We start from the raw sequence: 25,790 nt of genomic DNA, 5'->3' as shown, positions 1-25,790 counted from the left end.
AAGTGTTAAAAAGGTCCATGTTGTTAGCTAGGAATTCTCTAAGTGTCACAAAGCATAGGTGACCAAAACTCAGCGAAGTGAGTTAATATGAGCAGGAAGGGTGAAGTGATCACCCTTGGGAGGATCATAATGTGCAACAAATTGGGGTAACCTTGAGAGGGACTTATTTCGCCAACCTTTCGGAGTAGTATTGAATCATTGAGGCCTATGTATAAGCTGATATTTTCACTCAATAAGAAGGTAAAAATCTCCACAACTTGCACTGGGATAAAGGACCAAGACGGGTTCCAAAATGGCTAAGTGTGAGATCGACATAATAAAAGAGGAAAATGCATCTGAACATGACTCAATCTTGGATCACACACATAAAAACATGAATAGAAGCCATAATAATACACAGTAGTCATGAATGAAAATCACACCTCTAAGTGACAACAAACCAACACTAATTTCTAAGTGCGACAATTGAAACGAAACGTTACGACACTTAGGACACAAGTTACAACAACTATGACGACTTTGACCAAATGGTGTGCTAAGTTGTAGGGATGTGTCTAGTGCATATTCTAATGGTATGCAATACCATATGATGTAGAAGGGTGCATCAAAAATCACTTTGGTGATGTGCAAAGGTGTGACACATGCATGAGTGAAAATCACAAAGCAACACATGCGACATGAGGATAACATAAGGAGACACTTGTGAAACATGAACGACCTTGAAAGTGACACATGTTAGAGAAAATATAACATGGAAACACCACTTATCAAAATTGATAGCCAGAAATGTGAAAGCGAGACTCATGAAGGTGAAAATGTGAAAAAGACGACAGTTGAGAACACTTACCAATATAGAAGTACAAATGCCACAAAGTGAGGGGGACTATCAATAAAATCATGCATTGACTGTCGATAAGAGTTGAACATCACACATGCACTTTCTTGCTAGATGGTTCTATGCATGTTTAAGCTTGCATAAAGGAAGTGTTCATATGAAATCATTGAATATTGTACATGTGAGTGCAAGTGACTTGACAATTTGAAACTAAGAGAAGACTTGAACATTTTACAAAATGTGAAATGATCATGGAGTAACCATAGAGAGATGGATTGTAATATCCTCAATAGGCTCCAAAATTCAGGTGTGAGAAAAAATTTGGAGGGTGTTGATCTTAGCGACAACACTTGGCGACACACTAGTAGAATTCCAGCTTCTCTCTTTAGGTTTAATTCTTTGAGTTCATTGTTTTAGTCTTTCAGGAAGTATTGATTCATATTGTGGATTACCTTGGCTTCACTACTTATGTGGTTCAAGATATAGTCCCCTTCATTCCATTACTCAGTTACACACATATCAAGGCTTGCCAAATCACAATTGTTTCAATCTAGGAAAGGGTAATATGCGTGGTGATTTAAGATATTCAGAGTATGAGTTTCATCTCTAGTGTTTCTCTGCTGCTAGCAAGCCTAGAGAGTACTCACTATAAGAGCACAAGCATTTCTTTGCTTCCAGTAAGAATTTTCATTACCCCGATGAAGTCACTTGCTTCACCTCCCTGCACAGGATGCCTTTCTCTTCTTTCACCCTTTATTTTCTTATTTAGTAAGACTGTGCTTTGGCACTTATTATTTTCAATGGGTGGAAGAGGGATCTCGACTTATTGATAGTAGAGGTGTTTTCCCCTTCAGAGAAGTGTTTGTAGACCTATGATATTGGTTTTCTTGTTAATTGATGTTCCCCTTATCCTTTCTCTACTAGACTAGATCACCAAGAAAAATTTTATTTACTTACAATACCGAGTTGAGGAATGAGGATGCTAGAATATCTACAGGCTATATAGTTTGACCAAAGGATTTTTGTTTGAGTGGATCATACTTTCCAATCAACATCATTTACTTTAAAGATATGTAAACCCAAAATAAATAGTAGGTATCATATTATCCAAGCATTGTTTGTCATTGCAATTTCCCTTTTTCAAGTTTTTGCACATTGATATTTGAGCCAAACAGGAGCATCATTCATGCAAAGTCTTACCAAAGAAAAAAAAAGGAAAACACATAACCAAACAACAAAGAAAAATTGGAAAACAAAGCAAATGGAGGCAGAACATAAAACAACATTAAATAAGAAAACAAACAAATGTAAAAACTCGATGGAGAGCAAGGTAAAGGGTGGATACAATGCAATGGAAAATAAATGCAACTAAGCCTACTCCTAACCTAATCAGCTAGAAGGTCAGGGCTAAATGTAATGATATTTCCAATGTAGCCACTGTCGTTTCCGACCTACAACCGAAAAGACATGAGCAATTAAAAGTAATCTAAAAAAATGTGCAATAAAAAAGACAAGCACTTTGAAAACTTGCACACTAAATTGAAGGTCTAGATTATTACCAAAAAAATGTGCCATACCAACTGGTTCGAGCTAGTTTTGAACTTTACCTTGTCGATTATACAAACCTTGTTGGTTTTTTGCGAATAAACGTTCATTTTTGTTTTCAGTTCTTTCAAACATTAGAAAGGAGCGAAACTTGTTATTTGCATAAGAGCTTACCACATAAGATTTCTCTAATCATTTCATAATTGGATCGTGATATTCATAACAACCATTTTGATGACCCTAGGACCTATGGGAAAAGGAATTTTCAATTAATGCATTCGAATCACAACAATAGTTTCTAATATTATGGTCAAATTGGTTGATTAACATATAATTCTCTTGATTCTCTATTGGTTGCTTTTGTATCCAATTACATGCAAAATCAACAATAAGAAAGCTTAGGGCATTCAAGACAATTGTTGACATTTTGTATATAGGAAACCAATCAAGATACTGAGTTGACAAATATTAGAAAACTATGTCAAATCAAACTTAGTAACAACATAAGGGTTTCAATCGGCTGAATGATTAAAGAAATTACAATTATTCCATAAGAGTAAATGTGCCATAGATGTTATTAGCTTCATGATATGGTCAAAAGAGATAATAATATGATCAAATTCAGAAAAATTTAATAGAGAAAAATCCTTCAACCCAAAAAGACCTTTATCTTGATAATCGGAATTGTAGGACTTGAAATTGTAAGAATCCATGAAAGAAGTACTTTCCAACCCTCGATCTAGCTCAAGGGGTGGACATGAAAATGAACTAACTAAACAAGAAACTTTCATCTAATCAGAAATTATATCTTTAAGATTCACTTGAAAATATGAAAAGTACTTTAAGAATGAACTCATAACTGGTGGATGAATGTTAAGGAAAGAATTATGCATGAAAATTTGGATCCAAAGTAGTTCAGAAATCTCACAAGGATTGTGACAACTTGACATAATCATCACCAGGAGATGAAGTGCCTCGACATCCTGACAAGTCTCATCATAACTTTCTGATCGTGGATCATCAAATTTAGGTGCCTTAGAAACATCAAGTAGACATGCACCACTATCATTTGATGTATCAATGAAAACACTATCAATGCCACTGGTTGGATCATATTTAGGATTAAACACATCATATTCTTGATGGATGAAAAATTGAAATACATCATTCCCTTGATCATTCAAGTTTGGAACATCTTCCTCCTGACTTAAAAGATATTTACAATTGAATAAATCATGAATAATAGATTCAAACTTTTCATCCTTTGATTGTAGTATCGCAATATCATGTACTTGATTGTAACCATCACCAGTTGAATAAAGATTGAGAGGATTTATGGGGGCTGCTGGTGTGGAAAACTCATCAAACATTTCTGGGTACAATGAATAGTGTGCTAGAGGTGACGAAGAATTGAAATAATCATGAGGAGAAACAATCGTACTTAAATCAGATTGAACTTGAAAGAACAACATATCAACATCATTGTCATCGATATAATGGTCAAAGCTAGGTATATTAATATGACACTTCAATTAACTAAGATCTTCCAAATATTCAAGAACCTGACAACTTACCATTTCAGATTTGTCATCCAGGGATGTATGAGTTAAAGAAGATTCAAGATCATTCTAAATTAAAAGGTCATCCCAATTCACAAATGGAGATTGTAAACTGTGAGAAATAAATTTTGAATCGATACCTTGCAAATCCAAGCCATCATAAAAAGAGAAGATAGCATCATATATACTTGGATATTCCCCACTTATGTGTTAACGGAAATAGGGATATCACGATGATGGTTATCAAAAGTCTCAACTTGGATGTGAGGTTAAGAGTCACTTGATAGGTTAGCAAGGTTAGAATACTGGAGATCAGCCGAGAAGAAACGATTATCATCTTGAAAGACAGGGAAATATAACACATATCTTCAACACTTTTCTCCTCTACATGTGAAATACAACTACCTTGTTCTTGATTACCACTTGAAACAATAGGTTGAACATCATGATGAGCTGAAGTAGATGAAACAAACGGATCATGAAACAGGGAATCATGAAACATAGGTGGTAGAGCTTTTAAAGTATCCCTAGAAACAATTAATTTTGCATTTGGATCAGATTCAAGATTGGACTTATGTGCATTAATATGATCTTGAAAACTCGAGGGATCAACTTTCACATTAGGCTCCATGAAATTACCGAACCATTCCAAGTTTTCCTCAGTAGGATGTGAATCATAAGAATTGGATGGAGGTTAAATGGATAGATCAACAACTTTATTTTCAGATCTCCCAATTTTATAATCATCAGGAGGCACCCAAATTGGTACTGGAAAAGGAGGAGAACAAGGAACAAAATGAATAATAGGTTCCTCCTCGGAAGATTAAGGTTTATCATGGTAAGCCAAAGTTGGGGAGAGAGAATCATCTAGGGGTTCGAATTCAAATGATCTTAAAGAGAGTAGAATCAAATTCTGAAATTTTTCCATATTGAAATTTGAATCAACCACTCCTTTGGGAAGTTCACAGCAAAAGTGAAGAAACCGATTAAGAAAGTTCTCTGCGAATATGCTAGGTTCCATTCTAAGAAAATCAATTCTATCACATACATCTTGATAATCATACTTGTCAAAAGCTTCATGAAGATCCTTAACAAGTTTGCTCAAATGAATGGATAGAAGAAGTAGGTAATTTATGACACCACTTCTTTACTTGGCCTTCAAATATGAGGGTGAAAAACTTGGTCATGACATCTTTACAATGAATTCCATTAGATAGACAAAAATGCATAAATTGAAAGACGTGTTCAAGGAAAGTTAGTTAACTATCACCATTAATATTGAATTGAGTTAAGTAATGAATTATTTTCATAGGGATGGTAAAATCAAGCACCTTAGAAAAACATCATGGGATTATGATTTCTGAAAGTGACATTTAGGATAAGAGATTCAAAACAGACTCAATGGGCACAAATTGTCATTTTTCCCTCCTTCTAGCGCCAAATGTTGATGGTGCTAGATACCACAAACATATGGGGGGTCTCCCTAATGTGAAGTCCCAATTAGACCTCACACCATTTGGAGTAGGATCCCCATCAGGACTAACGACCTGACCACCATAACAAAAATGTGTGTCTTAGTTTCAACGGATAACATAAGAGATTATATACATAAACCTTGAATAAGCAAGTAAGTTTACATTTTGAAACACCAATTGCAATAGGTAAAAGGAGACCTTCATAAGGGGAGGAGAGAAAATTGAGCCTCTAGAAGGAAGTAATAGTACTAACCTAAGAGAGACACATGAGCAAAGAAATATTTTTTATTTATCTAGTGAAATAGTTCACATAGACACAACGATCATTAAACCACATACAATAGACCTTAAAGAAGACAAGTACCAATGAAATAGTTCAATTTTTTTAGTACATGTGAACAAAACATATATAACAAACATCTAAATAATAGACCTAATACATTCACCATACATGCATGAAAATGTGTTGGTTCATAGATCTTCAATACTAGGCGAAAGATCCAAGTACAAAGTTACAATGGTGAGGCACTAGTTCCAATAATGGAACATTAAGTCACTTCATGCTTCTCCAAAGAATAGTTTTCTCTCCTATTCCAAGTAGAGAAGCAAAGGCTAGCTCTCCAAATCTTAAGCCTCCAAAAGCCCCCTCTTTGAGTTATGAGGTTCCTTTTAAAATAAAAGGAATGAACTTTCATATCCTCATGATTCTTGGACTTCCCTTATGTCCTTTGGACTTCTAAACAACTATAGGATTTATAAATGACCTTTTTACTTCTCTATATGACTTATGGACTTCTCCTAAAGACATTTTTTCCATATAGGGGTAAGTGACTTTTCATATTCCACATATGAATCATGGACTTCCACACCTTACATTTTGTCCTTTTCTTTGAATATATATCATTATATTCCACATGATGATGTGGCATGCCACATGGACACAATTTAACCATTATGATTACACTTGTACAAGTTACAACTCGACATTTATGACATGGACTTCATGATGTGGTGGCGATGCCAATTTCTCTTGCTTGTTGCTTCATCTTGCATTCTTGATGGTGTATCTGATCTATGCTTTATCTTCATGAAGGATCCACTTTTTGTTTCATATTCACCCTCCAAAGGGTCTATTGGGTCAATTTACTATGCAAATTAACACAAGTATTTAATTATCAATCTGGGCTTGTAAGCTTGGAAGCATGTCAAAAATATATGGATTTCAGTTGTAGTAAATTTTAGAAGATGAAATATAAAGATTGAAAGAAATGCATATTACAAATATAAAATCTAATTAAGTAATTTCTGATTCACTTATGTAATATGTGAGGGATGAGGCTCCTAAATTAGGAGAACCAGGTTGTCCTTCCCTACAATACTACTTTAATGATGAGAAATCCAAATCTCTAATTAGCAATGGTTTATGATGCAGAAGATGCAAAAGAAGAGGCTCCTAACTAAGGAGGTCCATATTGTTCTTCTTCACAATTCTACTCTATCATAATCACCATTGCTTCAAACCAAAAATGCAGAAATAACTTCAAATAAGAAAAGGAGAATGAAATTTAGTTTTAGTTCAATATCAAATAGAAGGGGAATTTAACTTAAATTCCTATGTGTCCCTTCATATGTAGATTATAATTAAACAAATATTCATTCAACAATCATTACACATCTAAATGCATTTGAAACAAGAACTAATTTATGAAAACTATGAAAATTTAACCAAGAAGTGCACTTAGCTTGGTGTGGGGGCCCTCCACCCTTGCCTTGCACACTTGAAGAAATCTCAACTACCAAAACTTCAGTAAATCAACCAAGCATGAACAAAAAATTGAAATGAAACAGGTTCTTCACTTAACTTCTAGTCTTCAAAGAGTCTCAAAATCAGATTACATAAATTCTACATTCTTAAGCCTTCAATAGTCTTGGCTTAAATAGAGAAATAATAAACAAACTTGACTAAAAAGTCTCTAATAGCCTTATCTATCCTAATCCCATCTATCTTGGTCGAATCCACCCATTCAGTTACACAAAATTTGGAAAAATCCAAAAAATCACTAATTTTGGCCTATTTCCTAGGGATTTTCTGGACAGCAGGTCATGTTTGACCAGAGTTGACCAAGCCTGTTTTAGCTCGGTTTGACTGAACCAATAGGTACACATCCATTCTTAGCTCCCAATCTTTCTAAATCCATGCTCAGCTCGCACCCAGGTGTCCTGCAAGTATGACTTCAATGGAGAAATTACGAGAATTTTCAGTTCTATCCAAAAATACTCTTAAAAACCCAATTTTTACTAAAATTTCTAAAAATTGAAAAACTTAATATAATTACCTAAATATGAAAAATAAGGGTAAAATGAAGCATATATGAATGGAATAAGGTGGAATATGATGGTAATTAAGTGGGTTTATGATAAACAAAAATGACTAAAATTGAGGGCCAATGTCTCCCCCTTGCTAATTCTCAAGCATGTCCTCATGCTTGTCTTTGTCTCATTGATATTCTGCCTCTGTACGCTGACCTCCCTTGCTGTTATGCCTATGGATCTACCTCCTAATGTAGAATCTTTTGCTTGTGCTACTTGAAGAAATATAATAAGCCTCTCCATTTCCTCCTGTATCAATTCAATTGGAGCACATCCAAGGATTAACTAAATTCTTTGTCTTGTGAATCATGTACATTACCATACTTTTGGAGATGTGTCTAAAATTTTTCTTTGATTTTGAAAGAGGGTTGTAATTTCTTTTATCTGAACCATATGAGTATCCTTATGCAACCCATTCCTTTGTAATTTCCGTTTCTTAATGCCCAATAACCAAAACCATTATTTTTGCCCAATTTATGATATTGATAGGACATGAATTTCAAAGTAATGATTATTCAATTCTTTCCAAAGTAATGATCATTCAATTCTAGCAATGCCAGTGAAGTTGAAGCAATTTGCACACGGAGTTGCAACAAACATTGTACAATTAGCAGCAAATTTTATTAACCATTTTCTCATAAACTACAAACTAGGTTTCTCTGAAATTTTGCAAAAATTTTTCTACCACTCCATTGCTTCTCCTCACCAAAAATTGAAAATATCCTCATCACGGATTTTGAGACAAAGACAAATTAGTTGTAGGTGACATTGCTTGATTTCTTCAAAAATACAAATCGGTTTAACTTGAAATTTATCATATCTATTGACCTCACAATGATGCACCCCCTGCTAAATTTTATGATAATCCGATGCACGGAATTCAAGAAAAATGGGAAATGGTTGTAGGTGATGATGGTTGATTTCTGGAAAAATGAAAGTTCTTTTGGCATGAAATTTTCTGGGTTTATTCATCTTATATCACTGCATCTTCCCCCAAATTTTTGCATCAAATAGATATACAGTTTAAAAGTAATCAACAATTTTTTAAAATGCAACTTTTTGGTTACCAAGACTCTAAAGTTATGAGACTAATTGAGACTGATTCCTCTGCTTATTACTCCTTCAATTCCCCTTTTGTTATGTTGCAAATGATGCCCAAAAATTCCCTCTGTTTTAGAAAAATAATAAAAGAAATTTTGCACTGTGTGAAAGACCATAAAAATACCTCAGAAAGATTTCACTGTAGGGAAAAATCATGTCTCAATCTGTGTTTGCAATTTCAACCTTATGAAAAAAAACCTCTCTGTTTAAAAAAATTGCATACTGTGTATACAAACTGGGAGATACTGCACTTTTCATGTGCAAAATTTTGACAAATATGCACAAAGAAATTGTTTAGATACCTGATCTTTGATTAACTGAAAGAGAACTTGTAGAATTTTTGGTAATAATTGTTTTCCTGTGTTAAACAATACAATTCCAGTTAAAACTCTTCTCTCAGCATTTCGAAATCTACAGGTGGCAGCGTGTGTCTATGTGACAATTCCTCAACTAAAGTTGTATTTCCATACTATGACATCTCTTTAAATAAAATTATGAAACTATCCTCGTAATCCTCTAACTGTTGATGAATTTATGGGATTAACTCTTATAGGTGGCAGAGGATTTTACACAAAATAGATTTGGAACTGAAGTCATAAAACCTGGGACTTGATTTTAAATTTTGATTCTTACCTTCACTGAGAGTTCACTACATAATTTGAGGGATTCTCTGCGTAAATTATGGCTTGGCACAAAATCCTCCACCTTTAAATAATCCTTCAATTCCTCATGCTGCTCAACCTTCCTCTTTCCCTACGCAACTCAGTATTCCTTTTCATCTATTCAACTATGGCTCTACACAATTTTAATAGCCTATTCTTTCTCAATTCAAAGTTTTAGGCTTTTTTTTTTTTTTTTTTTTTTACGGCTTTAGTTGCTGAGAGAGCTTCTTCGCGTTATGGTTCTGCGTAGCTAAAACTCAAAGTAGCTCTGTGTAATTCTCTACGATTCACAGCATTCTTCTACATCTCACAGCAGCTCTGCATTAGGCTACAGTTTTGCTTCAGCTCAGAACAATTTTTTTCACAGTCAGGAATGTTTTACTACAGCTCCAACGTTTTTCTACAGCTCATGGGGTTTCAAAACTGCATAATTCTCTGAGTTTTATAACTGCAGACTTCTTCTTTGAAAATTTTGATCGTTTTGATTTGACCCTCTAATGTCAATTTCAATGCTGTTGTGATTTGAACATTTGTTTCGTAAAGCCTTAACTCATATGTATTATGGCTCAACGTATTTCAATTTTTCAACATTTGTTGCATAGCCTTAAGGTTATGAGTATTTAGGTTATGATTCTTAGATATTCAGTATACTCATATTCTTTTAATACCATCTCAATATCCATTATGTGCATATTTAATTTTATATTTTTATCATTGTCGCTCCTTTTTCATCATATGCTCTTAGAACCATAGTTTATTTATCATTGTAATTCCTTGTCTTATTTTCATCATATGTTCTCATGTATTTGATTTTAAAAATGACCATAGTTTTTTGGGTCATTTTTTAAAAAATTCAATAATACTAACCCCTTTTTATCTTTGATTTTGTAAATTCATAACCCAATCTTTCCCGATGATCAACAAATCAATAAAGGAAGGAGATATGGCCAAAAAATTTGATCAAAATTTGTAAAAAAACTAGGGTTGTAAATGATAATGAATATGGTTAATAGGTGAATATATGGTGGATGAATGAATAAATGTATATGGTGATGAATGAATAAATGTATATGGATTTTCATATTCAAATATTTAAACTAAATTAGCAATCCTAGAAAAAAATTCAAAATCAAAGTCTTTAAAAATAATTTTAACTTACAGTAATTCCCTTTAATCTCATAGATCATTACCCTTTTTGTCATCACTTTGTTCTTATCAATGTTGGACTGTAGATAGATGTTTGTAGTAGATTTTCAAGTCCCTTTTATATTGTCCTTGTTCAGGTCCCTTACTGATAAATGTGGATGCAGGTGCTTTATTCAGGTCCCTTCTGATACTTATTGACTATGATGTTTTAGGTCCCTTGTTTGATATCAAAACATTGCATGGTTTGATTTATTATGAATCTTCCCCCATTGCTAATCTTGAAACTTGTTCTCAAGTCTTGTGGAGAATGATCCTACAAAATGACTGAAGAAAAAGTAAAAGATATTGGGGAATTCATATTGGCCAAACTAGTTAGTTTTCCATTATGAATTCAAGTTTGTATTGTGCCAGTCTCCTCGATTTTCACAACCAATCTCCTTTATTATTTTTTAACTTTTTTTTTCTTTTCTGGATGGAAGTGGCATATAATGGTGTAGGGAAGTATGTAAAGCTTATGAAAGTATCATAGGTTGAAATCATGAATTGGACTTCAACATGGTAGATGTGAATGATTGTGAATCTTAGCATACAATATGGTAGATGAATGAAATCATGAACAATGTGGCTTATGAAAGGCTTCTTAGGCAATGGATGTGAGTTATCATGCTACAAAAACTTGACTTCTTCTTCTTATGATTACCTTCATGCCTTTTTCCTCGATCTCGATTCATGTTGTAGGGTTGTTGGTGTTGTTGGTCAGCAATTGAAAACAAGCTTCGAGAGTTTTGATTTTCTTTGAATAAACTCAACATTAGGTGAATTCCCACTTCGTTTTCACTTGAATACTTTCATTTCATATTCGTAGATATGAATTTTTAAAGATTGATTTTGAAAATCCTTCATTTATGGAGTTGACCTCTCAAATCTTCCGGGGACCTGTAAAAACATAACACTTGCCTACAATACAATATTAGATGATGGAGGAAGAAAGGTGTGCATTCTCTCTTCTTCCAAGAAATATGTATAATAATTACAAGCAATTCTTAAAAACAAGTCGAAAGATGATATTCAAAGAAATTGCATTTGTTTACCCCTTGAGGAATGGTGGCCAACCTAGACATCCTAACGGTATTTCATTCACAGAATATTTGTTTTATGTCCAATTAGAGTGATTCCAAAGCCAATTTAAACTAAATTCATATATATACTTCCAGTGTAAACAGGTTTTCAAAATGGTTGGAAATGATATGATAAAAATGATAAAGAGTACCATGTCTGATAGAGTTGCTTGTGAATTTCTGACTAGATCAACAATCACTATTTGAAGTGTAACATCTTCGTTAAAGATCAGATTGATGCGATTCCACTTGTATATTAAAGTAGATTAATTTTTGTCCTTCCAATAGAAACAGGTTTTAAAAATTCTTAGTCTTGATATCACAAAATGGGTGATGAACTACCCTAGGAGGCAGAGTTTTACTATTTTGATTGGGAGACATGCAGTCATTAAATATGGAATATCTTTTTCATTTGACCTCCAAATGGGATGATTAAAATTGTGTACTGATCTAGACTTGAACATATATCTCACATATAAACATGTTTTGAAAAGAGTATGATTTGGTATGTTAAATATGTCAATGAACAGTCAAGGCCTAGAATTGTCACCATGCAGATGTTTCGAGAAGAAGTTAGTGTTTTAAAAATAACTTTTTCATATGATACCCAATTGAGGTGATTCAAATTGATTTGGAAACTAGATTCCAAGGGCTATCTTCCCTATGAATTTCAGGTAAAACTATTTCCATTAGACACCTCAAATCAAGGTTGTACTAACTCTGTCCTCAACATTTCACTTGAGACCTAGTTTTGATTTTGATCACATTTTTATTTGTGATATAAATTGAAAATTTAAAAATAGATTCAAAAACTATATTTCAAGAGATATATTAAAAAAAAATGATTTCAAAATGATCCTATATGGTTACCCAAAATAGGATTGTTCTTACTGCATTTTTCCATGTAATCCTTTCAAATGAGTATTGAACAATGATATGAAATTTTATCCATGAGGATTTAAACCAATAGTCTTATTGTGAAATCATTCTACCTATATATTTATTTATGTTATTCTATTCTAATCTATTGTAGAAAAATAAATCATTCTCTCAAGTATAACGAGAATTTCCAATGCATCCATTTTTGTAACAAGATCATGAGTAAACTCATATCCAAATTTGAAAAATATACTTTAATGAATGTTTCGACATGAAAAATTCTTTGATCATAAAGATTTGAAGCTAAATAATGTTGAAAAATGGAGTAGTGTTGTGACCTAATGACTAGTTGAAACCAAGTTTTAAGATGATCTTTGTTTGCTTGGCTCTCGTTAATTGTCATAGCACAAAACTCTTCTTGTGGTACTTGTTCAAAATATTGTATGCATAAGGGATCTTGTGATATACATGCTAGAAATTCTTCAATTTTTGGCTCTAATGTTTGATATTCATTGCATGTGATCCATGACTCATTCACCTCCTCACAAAGATAGCTAGAAGAAAGTTCTAGATTCTCTTCTTGAGGATCATCTTCATGGATGCTTTGTTCCTCTTCTATATGTTGAAATGGAGATTCTTCCCTAGTGACCATTATAAATTGTGGACAAGGGTTTAAGAAGATCCTTGTGGTGGAATACCCTCCTTCTCTAAATGACTTCTTTAACAGCATTTTTATATCTTGTCTTGCAAATGGATTTTGTAGTTTTTTTTTTTTTTGTGGGGGGGGGAGGGGTTGTTTTGGGAATCTACTTTTCTAATTTCTATGTCTAAACATAAATAACCATAATGAAAAGTGTTTTTGTTTTTTTATGTGTTTTATAAACAATCTTCCTAATTGACTATATTGAAGTATGCTTCCTCGGAAACGACACCAAAATGTTGGGTCAATTTACTATGCAAATTAACACAAGTATTTAATTATCAATCCGGGCTTGTAAGCTTGGAAGCATGTCCAAAATATATGGATTTCAGTTGTAGTCAATTTTAGAAGATGAAATATAAAGATTGAAAGAAATGCATATTACAAATATAAAATCTAATCAAGTAATTTATGATTTTCTTATGTAATATGTGAGGGATGAGGCTCCTAACTGAAAAGAACCAGGTTGTCCTTCCCTACAACACTACTTTCATGAAGAGAAATCCAAATCACTAATTAGCAATGGTTTATGACGCAGAAGATGCAAAATAAGAGGCTCCTAGCTAAGGAGGTCCATATTGTTCTTCTTCACAATTCTATTCTATCATAATCACCATTGCTTCAAACCAAAAACGCAGAAATAACTTCAAATAAGAAAAGGAGAATGAAATTCAGTTTTAGTTCAATATTAAATAGAAGGGGAATTTAACTTAAATTTCTATGTGTCCCTTCATATGTAGATTAGAGTTAAACCAATATTCATTCAATAATCATTACACATCTAAATACATTTGAAACAAGAACTAATTTATGAAAACTATGAAAATTTAACCAAGAAGTGCACTTAGCTTGGTGTGGGGCCCTCCACCCTTGCCTTGCACGGTTGTAGAAATAGCAGCTACAAAAACTTCAGTAAATCAACCAAACATGAACAACAAATTGAAATGAAACAGGTTCTTCAATTAACTTCCAGTCTTCAAAGAGTCTCAAAATCAGATTACATAAATTCTACATTCTTAAGCCTTCAATAGTCTTGGCTTAAATAGAGAAATAATAAACAAACTTGACTAAAAAGTCTCTAATAGCCTTATCTATCCTAATCCCATCTATCTTGGTCGAATCCACCCATTCAGTTACACAAAATTTGGAAAAATCCCAAAAATCACTAATTTTGGCATATTTCCTAGGGATTTTCTGGACAGTAGGTCATGTTTGACCAGAGTTGATCGGGCCTGTTTTAGCTCGGTTTGACTGAACCAATAGGTACACATCCATTCTTAGTTCCCAAGCTTTCTAAATCCATGCTCAGCTTGCACCTAGGTGTCCTGCAAGTATGACTTCAATGGAGCAATTACGGGAATTTTCTGTTCTGTCCAAAATACTCTTAAAAACCCAATTTTTACTATAATTTCTAAAAATTGAAAAACTTAATATAATTACCTAAATATGAAAAATAAGGGTAAAATGAAGCATATATGAGTGGAATAAGGTGGAATATGATGGTAATTAAGTGGGTTTATGATAAACAAAAATGACCAAAATTGAGGGCCAACAGGGTCTTTGAAAAATATTGGAATCCTTTGAGTCATCATGTGATGTCTTCATTTTGTCTTGGTCCGTGATTTGCCTCATGTATCCATGATAGTTGCCTTAGTGATTCTTATCTGTAGGTTTTTTTTCATGCTTTATTCTTTCTATTTTCTCTTGAGCGTCACATTTTCATGCTTAGAAGGTACTCCTTCCAATGAAAATAATTTGTGACGAGGCAAGGTTAGTCTTAAAACATCTATTCTATCACTACCTATCTCACGGAATGATGTGCTCATGATAAGCCTGTGAGCAGTTTAGAAGAAGAAGGCTTGATTAAGAGAGTGTAGTTAGACTCATCAGTGGCTTAGGAGGGCTCCACTGTTCATTTTTACTACGCCATGCACTGTGAGGAATAGATCTTCATTGCGTAGTGCAGTGGGGGAAGCTAAAGGAACAAGGTGAAGAGCTTCATGCTTCATGGTTGTGATATGCTCTCCAAGAGAGTAAAGCCTAAAAGCGAAGTTTGTCCAGTCAAGGGTGAGGGGAGAAATCCTTAAGCCTTCCTTGCTACACCATGTGCTCAAATGAAGGGTCAAAGGAAGGATTAGGGTGCATGAGCGCATTAGGAATGAGGGAAGGTGAAAGGTTCAACCTTCATGACTGCATAATGAGCTCAAAAGGAGAGAAGAATCCAAGGAGGGCACATTTTGATTGGCCAAAGGTAGGAGGAGGCTTCCTTCAGCCTTCCTTACTGCTCCATGTGGTCAGAAGGAAAAGTTAGGAAATATTGGGTGCATGAGTTCATTGGGAAGGAGGAAGCGTCAACCTTTGGGAGTGCACCATGCACTCAAAAGAAGAGGAGGCTTGAGAGAAAGCACAATTTTCTTCAAAAAGGGGTAATTGTTGCATTTTAATGTGATTTACATCCCAGGATAGCGTAATTAGACCCAACAATGGGTTCTTGACCATTTGGAGTGTGCTTTTCATTGAGGGAGACCATATGGATGAAGCCACTTTTCCTAGGAGGGTTTTCAGTGCACTGGGAGGATAGTAGGATATTTATATTGCAAGTTTTGCCTCTACAAAAGGGTGAAATAGGACCATTTTGTTAGCTAGGAATGTTCTAAGTGTCATGAAAGGCAGAGGTGTTCAAAACTCAGTGAAGTGAGTCAGTATGAGCAAGAAGGGTGAAATGATCGCCCTTTGGGAGGATCATAATGTGCAACAGATTGGGGTAATCATGAGAGGGACTTATGGCACCAACAGTTGGGAGTAGGATTGCATCATTAAGGCCTATGGATAGGTTGAGATCTACACTCGATAAGAGGGAAAAAATATTAACAACTTGCACTGGGATAAAGGACCAAGAAGGGCTCCAAAATGGCTAAGTGTGAGACTGATAAAAGAGAAAAATGCATCCGGACGTGACTTAATATTGGATCACACACATAAAACCATCAATACAGGTTAGAAGAATACAAAATACTCATGAATGAAAATCACACCTTCAAGTGAAAACAAAGAAAAGCTTATTTCTAAGTGCGACAGTTGAAACAACACATTACAACACTTAGAACACAAGTTACAACAACTATGACGATTGTGACCAAATAGTGTGCTAAGTTGTAGGGATGTGTCTAGTGCATATTATAATGATATGTAAGACCATCTAATGCAGAAGGGTGCACTAGAACTAAATTTGGTTACATTCAAAGGCGTGACACATGCAGGACTAAAAATCACAAAGCGACACCTGTGACATGAGGAAAACATAATACGACACTTGTGAAATGTGAATGACCTTGAACGTGAAAAATGTGAGAGTGAAGATAACATGGAAATGACAGTTATCAAAGTGAAAGCAAGCAAAAACGATAGCTACGAATGTGAAAGAGACACTCATGAAAGCGAAAATGTGCAAAAGATGATAGTCGAGAAAACTTACCAAAATAGAAGTACACACGCCACAAAGTGAGGGGGATTGTCAATCAAAGTGCGCATTGACTGTCAACATGAGTTGAACTTCACACATGAACTTTGTTGTTGGACAATGTTATGCATGTTCAAGCTTGAATAAATGAAGTGTTCTCATTAAATCATTGAAGACTGTGCATGTGAGTGCAAATGACTTGACAATTTGAAACTGAGATGAGACTTGAACGGTTTACAAAATGTGAAAGGTTCATGGAGTAAACATAGAGTGACAGATTGTAATATCCTTAGTAGGTTCCAAAATTCAAGTGTGAGAAAAATTTTGGAGGGTGTTGATCGTAGCAACAACACTTGGAGACACACTGCTAGAATTCCAACTTCTCTCTTTAGGTTTAATTCTCTTGGTGCAAGGTTTCAGTATTTCAGGAAGTATTGACTCATCTCGTGATTACCTTGGCTTCCATACTTACCTATTTTTAGATATAGTCTCCTTCATTCCCTTACTTGGTTAAACACATATCAAGGCTTTCCAAATCACAATTGTTTCGATCTAGGAAAGGGTAATCTGCGCAATGAGCTGAAAATATTCAGAGTATTAGTTTCACCTCTGGTTTTTCTCTGCTACTAGTAGGCCTTGATAGTACTCAATACAGGAGAACAAGGATTGCTTCGCTACGAGGGAGCCTAGAATGTACCTCGGCCAAGTCACTTGCTTCACCTCCCTACATAGGAATCCTTTCTCTTCTTTCACCATTTATTTATTTATTTAAGAAGACGGTGCTTTGGCACTTATTATTTTCAACGGGAGGAAGAGGGATCTCAAATTATTGAGAGCAGAGGAGGTTTACCCTTGAGAGAAGTATTTGTAAACCTCTGATATTGGTTTTCTCGCTAATTAATTTTCCCCTTATCCTTTCTCTACTAGACTGGATCAGCAAGAAAAACACTATTTACTTACAATATCAAGTTGAGGAATGAGGATACTATAATATATATGGGCTTTATAGTTCGACCAAAGTATTTCCATTTGATTAGATTGTATTTTCCATTCAGACATCATTGACTTTAAAGATATGTAAACCCAAGATAAAGAAGAGGTATCAGGTTAACTAAGCATTGTTTGTCATCACAATTTCCTTTTCTCAAGTTTTGCCACATTGTCTTTTGAGCCAAATAGGAGCATCTTTCATGCAAATTCTTACCAAACGAAACAAAAAGGAAAATACATGACCAGAAAACAAAACAATATCGGAAAACAAAGCAAATGGATACAAAACATAAAACAACCTACAATAAGAAAACAAACAAATGAAGAAACACGATGGAGATTAGGGTAGAGTGTGGATGCAATGCAAGGGCAACTAAATGCAATTGAGCCTAATCCTAACCTAATAAGCTAGAAGGTCATGGCTAAGTGTAATGATATTTCCAATGTAGCAACCTTCATTCCTGACCTTCAACCACAAAGCCACGAGCAATTAAAATCAATATAAAACAATATGCAATAGCAAAGATAAGGAATTTGAAAACTTTCACAATATATTGAACATTTGGCTTATTACCAAAATAATGTGGCATACCAACTGGCTCAAGCAAGTTTTGAACTTTACCTTGTCAATTATACAAACCTTGTTGGTTGCTTGCGAATACACATTTATTTTTGTTTTCAGTTCTTGCAAACATTAAAAAGGATTGAAACTTGTTATTTGGATAAGAGATTGCCACGTAATATTTTTCTAACCATTCTGTAATTGGATCATGATATTCATAACAACCATTTTGTAGACCCTAGGACTTATGGGAAAATGGATTTTCAATTAATGCATTTGAATCACAACGAAAATTTCTGATACTATGGTCACATTGGTTGATTAACATCTAATGATCTAAATTCTCTATTGGTTCCTTTTGTATGCAATTACATGCAAATTCAGCAACAAGAAAGCTTAGAGCATTCAAGACAAGTGTTAACATTGTGAAACAAGTAAACCAATCATGATACTAAGTTGACAAAATATTAGAAACTTGTGTCAAATCAAACTCAGTAATAATTCAAAGGTTTCGATCAACTGAATGATTGAAGCAATTGCAATTATTCCATAAGAGTAAATGTGCCATAGAGATTATTAGCTTCATGATATGCCCAAAATAGATAATAAGATGATCATATTTGGAAGAATTTAACAAAGAAAAATAATTCAACCCAAAATGACCTTTATCTTGATAACTAGAATGACAGGCCTTGAAATTGTAAGGATCCGTGAAAGAAGTGCTTTCTAACCCTTGGTCTAGATCAAGGGGTGGACATGAAAAGGAACTAACCAAACAAGAACCCTTCCTATGATCAAAAATTATATCTTGAAGATTCACTTGAAAATATCAAAATTCTTTTAAGAATGAACTCATAACAAAACAATGTAAACTTTGAAATGGGAACTGATACTGTTACCCGTTTCGTAGAGATAGCAAAAAAGTGACCCGATTTTGAAAAGGGGTGATGTAAAACAGACATGTTTTTTTAGAGCATTGTTTTGACACTATAATTTTTTTTACGTACATTGCGTTTTAGAATGGTAGTGATTTTCATGCTGATTTTAAAAAGTGGTAATTCTACACCAAGCCTTTTTTTAAAAGACCTATTTTTTTACTTTAAATTTTCTAATGTATGAAATGTAAATAATTATTTTCTAAATTTAATAATTTTTGAGCTTGTCTTCTTCAGTTTTTTTTTTTTTTTAGTGAGGTTTTTATTGTTTTGCATATTTAAAGAAGAAGGTCAATATTTTGAATTTTCGATATTCTACATATTTATACATCGTTAATTAATTTTTCAATCCACATGAAATAATTGTCTCTAAAAAACAATAATTTTTAACAATTGACATAAAAATAACCATTTTTAACATAAATATAACTAAAAAGCTACACGTTTTGATAATTTTTTGTAATTTTTTGCTAGAAATGACATGTCAAAATCACAATTTTATAGGAAATTTTTAACTAAAAATGGTTAAATAATAGTTTTTTTATGAATTTCATGTCAAAAAAATAATAATAATCACTTTTTTTCAAAAAATAATGATTAACATAAAAATTAATGCGAAAATCACATAATACAAATATTGAACGCATAACAACCTTAATTGAGTGCATATTCTTCTCATAAAATGTCAAAGTCAAAACATTACAAGTATAACTAATTAATAGTTACAAAAAATGAGCTTGATTTCCAAGCATAACTTAAATTTAATCAACAATGTCACGTAATCCAAACTCTTCGTCCTCTAGAGTTTCATCATTGTCTTCTTCCACAATATTTTCTGCTTCATTTTGCTCATTTTCCTCTTTTAATGGATCTTTGATGTCTGCGAATCTCCCAATGTATGCCTTTCCAATCATTCCGTGTAATGGTGGTTGGGGTTCCTTTGCCTTTTTTGCCACACGTGATTCACTAAAGTCCCCTTTCTTCAACCCAATTTCTTGCATTGCATCTGGAAGAAATTGAAGAGCATTAATTCTTCGCTGAATGAAATTGCACTGTATTGGATCTTTTTCAATGGCAATGCAATTTCTTCCTTTTGAAGGCAACATGCTAGTGTTGTACCTAATTATCAAGCACAAAATAAATAATGAAGTAAATTAGTACAATGACATATAAATTAAGAAATAACATATTGAAATTCAATTCCATATAATAAAACTTACCTAAGCTAGAAAAGAAATCCAGAACCCAATTTTCTTCATTTGAACATATATCTATAAGATAGTTAATCAATAAATGTGGTTTTTTATAAATGTTAACTATCTCTCATTTTTCTTCGTTGTCTTCATATGTTAGTTTTCTCACAACAACATCATAAGTCAGTGTTTGTCTATGAATCTTTCCATCTACCCGATTAAAAATCATAGACATATAGCTATCATCTTTTGCCCAACTATCAATATGGATGAACTCACAATCATTTATAAATAGTTGATCTTCACGGTTAAGAAGATTTGACTTTTTCCTGTAACATGAAATAGTAAAAGTTCAATTAACTTGTACATAAATAAATTTTTTAACATTAATCAAATATACATTTTAAATGTCTTACCATGTAAGCTGCATCCTTGAATTTGTTTTCCCCTTGAAGCTTGACAATAACATTGCCAATTGTGTGTCTGAATGAAATGTCACAAATCTCCATAATGGTGATGACGTGACTTCTAGAAATCCCACAACCACTTTACTAAGAGCTTGATAAATATAAGGGTCACTATCAAAGTAAATGTCTGGAATATTGAAACCATGGGGAATATCTGCAATAACTAAGGCATAATCCCTTTTACGTATGAGTTTAGCAATGTCTTCACAGTCGCCTTGTATTACTTGATATTGAATAGTGTCTAGCCCATTCCAAATGAAATGAGTAAGAGTTTAATCAAGTTCAACATTCTTAATACGTTGCTTCTTCAGCCTTTTGATCTTTATTTTTTCAATAAAGGTTCTGAAACTATCTGGTGCTCCATTATCATCCTTCTTCATCTTTTATAAAATAAACAAATATATGTGTAAGTTATAAATTAAAAATAGTACACAGATGAATAAAAATGAATGTATAAATCAACATACCTTTTTAAATGCAAGATAAAAAAAAATTAATGTTGATGTAGAACTTGAATCTGGATAGTTGCATACAACATCATCCCAACTATCTTCATTCAACAATTTAACCATTTGTTCTTGAATTTTCATGTAAACTTTGTGACTGCATAGATAAAGTAAAAAAGGTTAATATAATGATATGTATAACAAATACTACCAAGAACAATATGTTATATTTAAAAGAAAATTATAATCTAGAAATAAATAAAAATAATTCAACAAACTTACTTTTGAAATTCCTCAGACATTTCCTCCAATGATAATTCCCCTGACCTCACACGAGATAATATTGCTTTGACAATTTTTTCATCCTTCACTCCTTGCAATGCTCTCCAAGGTGTGATAGTCATATCTTCTAGAAGCTGCTTCATTTCAGGACCTGATTTACTGTTGCTACATATCAATGGCTTAGACTTTTTGACCTTCTGGTTTTTAATGCCAATATTCTCCCACATGCTAAAAATCTCATTAATCAACTCCCATATCTCTCCAGTTCTAAATGCCAACTAGAAAATGTTATCAACACCTCTGAATAAATCACTAAATTTGTCGCCTTTGCCACATTTTGAATTGATTTTCTCTTCAATTGGATAGCCTATTTCCATACAACATTCCTCTTGGAAATCTACAGTAACATTTATCCTATCCCCACCACATTTTTCTTCAAATTCACTATTAATGAATCTAACCCTTTGGATGAAAGTCATAGACATCCTATATTCATTATCTGAATTATGATCCCATGCCACTAACTTTCCTTCTGTATCTGATAAACCCGCGTAAATGATACATTTCATTGTTTCAAAACATGGGTTATTGGGATATTCCTCCATCAATTGTCTTTGATCTTCGACAGAATGGTTCCCCCCAAGCACATAATAATTGTATTCAAAACATTTTGACTTATCAAATTCTTCTTTGTTGGGAACTTAAACTGGATCAACAAAAAGCACATAATTAACCACATGAGCATATGGATTGTACCTCATCAATGTCTTCAAGTTGTGAACATGAAAATAATGTGGCTTTCTGATTTGATACTGACGTTGTCCTTCGCTTGCCTTATAGATTTGTCTGACATTACGCTGAAATGTACGACCACCCTCAATTAAGTTTCTCTTTGTCAAGTTCTATTGAACGGCATTTTGTTTTTTTTTGATAATTCCATCCTCTAAATCAACTCCTGGTGTAATGATTTCTCTGCTTTATTTTGAAGTTTCACTAGGTTCTTGATTGTTGGTAATGACTACTTCAAAATGTTCAACTTTACTTTTCTTCTTCATAACATTCTCATCATTAACTATAACAGATTTATTCTTGGGCATTGTTACTTTTGGTCTTTTATGGCTCTTATCAATTCCAATGTCATCCTTAGTAATGACAACATATTCTTCACTGCCAGTTTCAACTTCCTCATCTTCATAAGTAACTTGTCTACCCTTGCTAGATTTATCCACTATAGGCTTTTTTTTTCTGATACCTTGGATGTAGTTTTGTAGCATCATGAATTACTACATTTTACTTGTTTGCCATATCCTCTTCTGACACTGAGTAGAAACTATTGACAACTTTCATAATATCATGCTCTATGAAATGAATGCCTCCCAACCTAATTGAACAACTTTCAACGAAATTCTGGCAAACAAAATATCATGTCAATAAAAACAAAGTTAAAAAAAATATAGTGAGACAGTTACAAGAACACAAAACACAAATATAAATAACAATACTTACGATATTTTGTTTCATCTCATTTACGATTTGTTTACACAACTTTGTAGATACCTCTCTCGTGTCATACAATGAATATGATAACTGGTATTTAATCCTTTCATGTGACTTGGGCGGTTTTGTAAGTATGTAAACAACTTCACTGTCCGGTACTGAACACATGTCTATGACTCTTCCCATCACGTCATAAATTCCATTATCATTAGGTATATCAACATATAGATATATCTGCACATTTTGACTTTCTCTTTCTTTCACATACCAGACTTTTGATGGAAGTTTCACTTCTTTTGATTTCTTCCAGTATGAAATCATCTTCTTATCATTTGAGGCACTTGAAAGATTTGTAGCCATCAGCTCAGGTGGAGTTCGTTCACCAATGTTTTTTGAAGATCCACCTTTAAGAGTCTTTGGTCCAGAAAGATTCATAGAAATATTCTTTGATGCCATTTTCCTGAAAAAAAGAAACACATAAATCAGTAAATGACGAAAACATAGTAACTTAAATTAACAATGAAAATGATAAATGATAATTAATTTTATAAATCATAACAATTTCGAAAAAAAATTAAAATTAAAATACATCGCCTTGTCGCCGCCCCCTGAAAATCGGTTGGCCAACCAATCTAGCTGTTGGGTCCAGCCCCCTAACCCACCTTAACAGCCCAACTACTGCCCTCTGCCCATCCTTGGCCTACGCCACCCAGGCGGCCCGCCGCGGGCCGCTTGGGTGGCCCGGGGGGGCTTGCGTTAGCGCCCCCCTGCGCCACCATGGCAGCCCGCCCACCACCACGCGGGCAGGCAGGCCAATGGGGTGGTGCGGGGGGGCACTGCAGCAGCGCCCCCCCCCCCCCCCCCCCCCCACCCCGACACCACCCCGCAGGCAGGCGGGCCGTCATGGTGGCATGGGGGGGAGATAATATTTGCCCTGCCACCCCACGAACTGGCAGGTCGTTGGGGTGGTGTGGGGGGGCGCTACTGCGGGGTGGCAAAGGGGGGGGTGGGGGCTGCACAGCTCCCCCCCATGCCACCCCGCCATCCAGGGTGGGCCGCCGTGGTGGCCCAAGGGGAGTTGTGCGGAATCGCCCTACCACCCCACGAGCGGGTGGGCCGCCGGGGTGGCACGGGGGGAGCTGCACAGCCCCCCCCCCCCCCCCGCCACCCCAGTGGCCCGCCCAACCGTGGCCGCAACGCCCCCTCGCGCCACTCCGGCGGCCCGCCCACCCGCGGCCGCAACGCCCCCTTGCGCCACCCTCGCGCCCCGCTTGCCCGTGCCACTCTAAGAATTGCCCGCCACCCTGAGAATCGCCCGCCACCCCGCAAGCGGGTGGCCCAGCCATCCCCATTGCCCCTAACCTACGGGCCCATTTGGCCACCGTGAGCATTACTGGGCCCGTTTGGCCGCCGTGAGCTTTACCGGGCCCACCATGCCCACAGCAGACATAGTGGGTAAATTTGGTCCGCAAAAAGTTTTAATTTAAAAAAAAATTAAACTTCATTAAACTTATTTAATATTAAAATTTGCAAGGAAAAAAATTAACTAACCTTTCAATTGCGAGAATTCTCCATTGAATATGTTGTTGATAGCAATGTAGCTGCTCCACAAATTCGCTCCAAGTCTTTCAATGAACCTCGGAAAACCTTGATGTGATGTGAGTAATAGTGATAATGAAATTTATTATATAGGTGAAATTACAGAGATGTTTTACCATACGGTTAATGTGGGATTAATTTGTTTAAAAAAAAAAAAAAATTAACATGTTAATTTTTTTATGGCGATATAGGAAACTATGATAAAGCGAATATTATGAAATTGTTTTACAGCGCAGTGAATGTGGGATTAATTTGTTTTAGAAGGTATTATAAAAATTTTAAAAAACATTCAACTGTTTAGTAAATATTATATAGTTTAACTATTAAAATAATTTAGGTAAAAGATTTAGTTTACAATTTTAAATTTAAAGATTTATTTCATAAAAAAAAAATAGTTAATTTTTCAATAAATTGTAGAATAAAATAATGAAAGGAAATACATGAAAAAAATAAAATTGGAGGGAAATATTTTGGCAAAACTTTTTGGAGGGAAAATTTTTAGAGGGAAAATTTCATTCTCTAAGCTATATAATATCTTTAGAAGAGTCTGCATTTGTATCATTCAACCTCTTCTATTTGAAAGGGATGGATTCTCTTGATAGTGAAGTTTCGCTTTGTAAAGCATCAACATCTTCATCGCGTAACAACTCTAATCATATTGATGAATATAACGGAAATTCTTCCACTATGAATAGAAAGTCAATTCTTCCACTTAGTCCTAATCCTAAGGACTATGAGAGCAGCATTGATGAAAGAGGGGATGAAGAATTTCAAATAAATAAAGAGTCACGGATTCCACTTAGTCCTAATCCTAAGTATTATGAGAGCAACAATGATGAAGAATTTCAAAAGAATGTAGTTCACGATGTCCAGTTAGTCCTAATCCTATGGACTATGAGAGTAGCATTGATGAAGAGCATGATGACGAATTTAAAAAGAATGGAGTGTCACGGTGTCCACTTAGTCCTA

The sequence above is a fragment of the Pinus tabuliformis genome, chromosome 2_2 (assembly GCF_031772625.1).
Source record: "Pinus tabuliformis cultivar Carrire ecotype Pingquan chromosome 2_2, CPIR1, whole genome shotgun sequence".
NCBI lineage: Eukaryota > Viridiplantae > Streptophyta > Pinopsida > Pinales > Pinaceae > Pinus > Pinus tabuliformis.
This window is presented reverse-complemented; position numbering follows the sequence as displayed.